Raw genomic sequence first — 6,927 nt, forward strand, 5'->3', positions numbered from 1 at the left:
ATGCACACAATCTTATCTTAACATACCTTCACTTTCAATCCTTGGACTGCCACCTAGAAGTAACTAGGACATAAAGACAAACAAACATGCACACAATCTTATCTTAACATACCTTTACTTCCAATCCTTGGACCGCCACCTAGAAGAAACTAGGACAAAAAGACATACAAACATGCACACAATCTTATCTTAAAATACCTTCACTTCCAATCCTTGGACCGCCACCTAGAAGAAACTAGGACAAAAAGACATACAAACATGCACACAATCTTATCTTAACATACCTTCACTTTCAATCCTTGGACTGCCACCTAGAAGAAACTAGGACAAAAAGACATACAAACATGCACACAATCTTATCTTAACATACCTTTACTTCCAATCCTTGTACCGCCACTTAGAAGAAACTAGGACAAAAAGACATACAAAACATGCACACAAACTTATCTTAACATACCTACACTTCCAATCCTTGAACCGCAACCTAGAGAAAACTAGGACAAAAAGACATACAAACATGCACACAATCTTAACTTAACATACCTTCACTTCCGATCCTTGGACCGCCACCTAGAGGAAACAAGGTCAAAAAGGCATACAAACAAGCACACAATCTTATCTTAACATACCTCACTTTCTGATCCTGGACGTCACCTAAAACGTTAAAATGAAATAGATGACCATACCTCAATTTCAATTCTTTGAAGTAACTTATAGAAAATGAAAATGAATAAAAAAAAAGAAGAAAGAAATACTCCTATAGAAAATAGAAATAAAAAACAGCATACATATGAAAACATATAAAATGAAACAGATATAAAACATGAAAACATATAAAATGAAATAGATAAACATAAATAACTTTCAAGTCTTTGAAGTAACCTATACTATATATTTCCTACAGGCTCAAAAAAAATAAAGAAAATTAAAAACCAAATTGCACGTCTTTCCACAAGTGAGGATAATTTTAATAGTATTCTTAAAATTCTAATTGGAATTGGATTACCTCCCTTATACTGTTTTTAAATTGTCTAAATTGTCCTTTAAGCAGAAACCCTTGTCCCCCTTTTTTTGCCCCTAATTGCTTAATGATTTGTTCCATTTATGCCACCTATAACCATCCTTTGTAGTATGGAAACTTGTGGTATCATTTCAGAGCGATTTATACACTTTTAAAAAGACAAGTTATTGGCTGAAAACTACAAAAATGCTTATTTAGTTGGGCCCCTTTTTTTGGACCCTCACTTATTGAAATTCTTGGAGCAAGAACCCCAAAACTCAATTCCAGCCTTTCCTTTGTAGTAAGAAACCTTGTAGTATAATTTCAGAGATATCCTGATACACTTAAACACAAGTTATTGTCTGTAAACTAGAAAAATTTGTAAGGGTTCCGCGGAACCCAGTGTCTCGCCTACTTTTGCTGTTAATCACACACTCATCAAAAATGATGAAAAAAATCAATAAAATTATTCCTCTAGATACTATCTTTTGATTGTCAGAAGCTTCTGGCCAAGTTTGGTAAAAATCCAGGCTAGTTTAAGAATCTTAAAAATGTTTTAAATACTTTAACTGCAGACTATGTAATGTTAACTGGAAGAAAAACTAAGTCCATTTATAAGTAAAATATGGGAAAAACGGAATTTTTTTTCTTTCAAATTTACTCCTGGATACTATCTTCTGATCATAAACAAGCTTCTGTCCAAGTTTTTTACAATTCCAGGATAGTTTAAGAAAGTTATTAAAATTTTAAAAACTTTAACCACAGAGTGAATGTAATGTTCCCTGGCAGAAAAAACGAAGTCCATTTAAAAGTAAAATACGGAAAAAATGGAATTTTATTTTTACAAAATTATTTTTTGGATACTATCTCCTGATCATAAAAAAGCTTCTGGCCAAGTTTTGTACATTTCCAGGATAGTTTAAGAAAGTTATTAAAATTTTAAAATCTTTAACCACAGAGTGAATGTAATGTTTCCTGGCAGAAAAAACTAAGTCCATTTATAAGTAAAATACGGAAAAAATGGAATTTTATTTTTACAAAATTTACTTCTGGATACTATCTTATGAACATAAACAAGCTTCTGTCCAAGTTTCCTACAATTCAAGGATAGTTTAAGAAAGTTATTAAAATTTCAAAAACTTTAACCACAGAGTGAATATTTGTGGACGCCGCCGACGACGACGCCGACGGAATGTAGGATCGCTATGTCTCGCTTTTTCGACTAAAGTCGAAGGCTCGACAAAAATGATTCTTTTTGGCCCTTTTTTGGTCTCTTATTCTTAAATGTTCAGGGATATTAACCCGAGACTGACACCAAACCTTTCCTTTATCATATAGAACCTTAAGGTACAATGTCAGAGGGACCCATACAATTAAACAAAAGTTATTGCCACAAAACTTAATTCCTCAACTGTTTGCTCCAGAACCCTTAAATAAATCCCAATCTTCTACTTAAATGATATGAACATTATGGTACAGTTTCAGAGTAATTGAAATACTTATACACAACTTCTTGTCCTGACACAAGATAAATGTATGTTTTGGACCCTGGAAATCAATCCCAACCTTCTTTTTGTGGTTATAAATTATTGATTTTTATTTATTTATACTAAAGTTATTATCCAAAAACCATCCGTCTTTGGTCAACGTTGACAATGACGACGTGATACCAGTATACAACCCCAAAAATTTTTGCATTCGTATAAAATCTTTTAACAAGAGTGAATGTAATGTTTCCAGGCAGTCAATTTATAAGTAAAATGTGGAAAAACAGGATATTTTTAACAACAAATTTACTTCTGGATACTATCTTATGATCACAAACAAGCATCTGTCCAAGTTTGGTAGAAATCCAGGATAGTTTAAGAAAGTTATTAAAATTTCAACAAGAGTGCACAGTGTCTCGCCTTCTTTACTAATCATTGATATTATGTTGACAGTCCTAAGTATAAAGCTTTATTACAACTGTCACATAAACTTAAATTTAACCAGGACAAGAGTGCATATGCTGAAATGTCTCGCCTTCTATACTAATCATTGATTATCGTGTTAAGTATAAAGCTTTATTACAACTGTCACAAAAACTTAACCAAAACATTGAGCAACGAACCATGAAAATAAGGTCATGGTCAGATGAACCATGCCAGGCAGGCATGTATACAGCTAATAATTCTTCCATACAACAAATATAGTTGACCTATTACTTATGGTTTAAGAAAAACAGACCAAAACACAAAACTTAACACTGAGCAATGAACTGTGAAAATGAGGTCAGGGTCAAATAAAGCCTGTGTGACTGAAATAAAAATCATACAATATTTCCATACACCAAATATGGTTGACCTATTGCATAGTATAATTTCAAGTAATAATAAAAAAAAACAAACTCAAAAACGTAACTGTGACCAATGAACCATGAAAGTTTGAGGTCAAGGTGAGATGACACCTGCCAGTTACATGTACACCTTACAATAATTCTACGCACCAAATATAGTAGACCTTTTGCATACAGTATAAGAAAAACAGACCAAAACACAAAACTCAACTATAACCACTGAACCATGAAAATGAGGTCAAGGTCAGATGACACCTGCCAGTTAGACATGTACACCTTACAGTCCTTCCATAAACTGAATATACTAGACCTTTAATTGTTTATAGTATCTGAGATATGGACTTGACCAGCAGAGCTTAGCCTTGTTCACTGATCCACTAAATGAGGTCAAGGTCAAGTAAAAACTGTCTGACCACAAACCAAATTTAGTTATCTCATTACTTATAATAAGGGAAAATTCAACATTACAAAAATGTAGTCACTGAACTGTGTAAATGAGGTCAAGCACATTAGACATGTGACTGACAGAAACTTCGTAACATGAGGAATCCATATACAAAGTATGAAGCATCCAGGTCTTCCCCCTTCTAAAATATAAAACTTTTAAGAAGTTAGCTAATGCCGCAGCCTCCCCAGCCACCTGATCACTATCCCAGGTGAGTATGTTGCAGACTGACTTGTATAAACCCTAAAACCAAAGTTCAGAAATTCTTGTATTGTAGTTCCTGAGAAAAAAGTGGTGAAAATTTTCAACTTGGCCATCAGGTGTAAAATGATACATGTGTTCGGTAAACAGGAAGTTGCTTAGTGATGAATCTGAAAATGTATCATTTGGTATAGCTGATATAAATATCAACCCGAAACCAAATTTCAGAAATCCTTGTCTTGTAGTTCCTGAGAAAAAGGAGACAAAAAATATTCATTGGGACGGACTGACTGGTGAACTGATGGCTGGATCGACAAGACAGAGGTAAAACAGTATCAGTATTACCTACCCCACCTCCTTTTTCAAAGCGGGGGCAAAATGAATAGTAAAATGTTAATATTTTTTAACTATGAGATTTTAAGTTATTAGAACATATATATTATAGACATTAAGTAACTATATATAATTGTACTACTGTATATATAAATTATAAAATATATTTCATTCGAGTATAAATTTGAAAAGGAAATTTTGGACTATTATTTGTAATGATTTTCAAGCTGTTTCTCCAACCAATTTGAAAACTAATTTTCAAGCTGTTTCTCCAACTAATTTGAAAACTAATTTTCAAGATGTTTCTCCAACTAATTTGAAAACTAATTTTTATTATCTCACAAATTTTAACATAGTTTTAAATACAATTGTAATGAGCAAATACTTACGGGTACATCATTATCTGGCAACTAAAATGAAACTGTCTTCCTTCAGGCGTAGGACTGAACTTTCATCTGGGCTCATCCATCTGTAATACAAAATAAAATTATTCTTAAATTTATGAGACAACAGTTTAGTAAATAAGAATAAAAATATACTTATATCAAAGTAATTTGAAGATATCCAAATTGACAATCAGAAACTTTTCTTTCATTCAGTTAGACTAAATTAGAGAAAAGATTTCCAAAATGAGTGTCAATTGTTAGATAATTATTAATTACCTGACAACTGTCACTATAATCCCCGCAAATACTATTTGCAGGGATTTCCCCCATGGAGGCTCCCAAATTGAAATTTTGAAAGAGCAATTTTGTTCACAATTTTAAACAAAACAATTAATTTTACAATGATTCAAGTTTATAATTGTATGAAGAAGCACAGGCATTTGTCTCAGAAATTTTTTTCCTACATACCTTCTACCTTAATATAACACAGGTATGTAGGATTTTTTTTCTGTGACAAGTGCCTATGTGGAGAAGCCAAAAAATAACATTAAAATGTTTTTGAAGGCTCCTTGAAGGTTTTTTAGACAATGACAGTCATCTTGCATGCAAAACCCCCATGGGCATTTTGAAAAGTTGGCAGATATGAATTAAGATCTGACTGCCACGAACGCATGATACAATGGACGCTTTTTAAAGTTCCAGGTCATAAACGTTATAAATTTATAAAAAACAAGAGTGCACACACTGAAATGTCTGGCCTTTTTACTAATCATTGATAATTGTTTATAGTCCTGACTCCTAAATATAAAGCTACATGTATATAAAAACTGTCACATAAACTTTTAACCACGAAAACTAAACATTGACCAATGAACCATGAAAATGAGGTCAAGGTCAGATGAATCATGCCAGACAGACATGTACAGCTAACAATTCTTCCATACAACAAATATAGTTGACCTATTTGCTTATAGTTCAAGAAAAACAGAGCCAAACACAAAAACTAACAATGAGCAATGAACCATGAAAATGAGATCAAGGGCAGATTTTTGTTTATTGTTTATTGCAATTGTGTGATAAAAACATCTCAATGTACTGATTTTACCCGTAATTGGTCCACTATTGAAAAAAATTATCTTTAAAATCGTATCTTATTTTATAAGTTGTCAGTACAACAAAGATGATAGACTCAACTATACAATCATGTAAAGCATTGAATAAGGTTTATACTACATAATACTTAATAGACCTTTTTTTTTTTATTTCTATTTACATTTTATTTCTATCATCTATGAATGTTATTTCAAATCGATTTAATAAAAAAGAAAAACATGCATGCGGCGTGCGGGTCGAGTAGACCCGCCAGGGAAAATATAGTAGTGTAACATATTCAAAGCAGATTACTGAATTATGAAATTTGAATGTTAAATATTTCTAAATTGTCTTTTTACAAACTCGTTTTCGACATCCACCGATATAAATTTGACATTCATTTTGTGCAACACTTAATTTTCCATTAATTTGTTAACATGTTATCATTAAAGAAAGAATAAAATCTACCTTATGCAAGAGACTTTCCAACCAAAGTGATATTTATCCTAAGTGAACAGCCTGTTTCGTGTAACTAGTAATTCAACATGAATTCCATGATAAAGTGTTCACAAATTAGAACAAAAGAACTAACCCGCCAAATCATAGTGCCCAATAAATAGCCGTGAGGTATTTTGTCCAATGAACCATGAAGCCTAAATACAGTATTGTGAAATCTGTTCAAGTTAAAAACACAAGTTTAACCTTTCTAAAGGCGTATCAAAAAGATACGCCAACTTTTGTTATTTTTTTTTTTTTTTGGTGATTTTTAGGTTCAAAGACACTAGAAAAGGATAAAAAAAAATTCATCGATGTATCAATTAGTTTTTTTAGTTTTCAGAACAACAGCATTTTGAACCATTCCAAGACTGTATTATAAGGCTCTTAAATTGAGAAAAACTGTTTTCAGTCCTGAAACGGTCAGGTAGGCTGTTCCCTGTTCCACAGAGTAGCAGCTGCAAATTCAAAACTTTTCTTACCAGACTAAGTAGTTTTTACATGTGTTATATCCAGTATATTTTCATATCTGAAAGAATATTTAAATTGCAATATTTTATATTTAATAGATCATGTAAACAGACAGGTACTTATTCATTAACTTTATCAAAAGTTTCCATTACCATTGATTGATTGATTA

The 6,927-nt window shown here is 32.1% G+C and overlaps 1 long non-coding RNA gene across 1 annotated transcript; it reads right to left on the minus strand.

Annotated features, from left to right (window-relative positions):
* Window positions 1-542: 542 nt before the first annotated feature.
* Window positions 543-6,353, minus strand: LOC134703115 (uncharacterized). The gene is made up of 3 exons (XR_010104751.1): window positions 6,261-6,353; window positions 4,704-4,783; window positions 543-654 (listed from the first exon to the last, which is right to left on the minus strand). It is a non-coding gene; the product is annotated as an uncharacterized LOC134703115 (long non-coding RNA).
* Between the last annotated feature and the right edge of the window lie 574 nt (window positions 6,354-6,927).

Source organism: Mytilus trossulus, unplaced genomic scaffold, assembly GCF_036588685.1.
Source record: "Mytilus trossulus isolate FHL-02 unplaced genomic scaffold, PNRI_Mtr1.1.1.hap1 h1tg000883l__unscaffolded, whole genome shotgun sequence".
In the NCBI taxonomy this organism is placed as follows: domain Eukaryota; kingdom Metazoa; phylum Mollusca; class Bivalvia; order Mytilida; family Mytilidae; genus Mytilus; species Mytilus trossulus.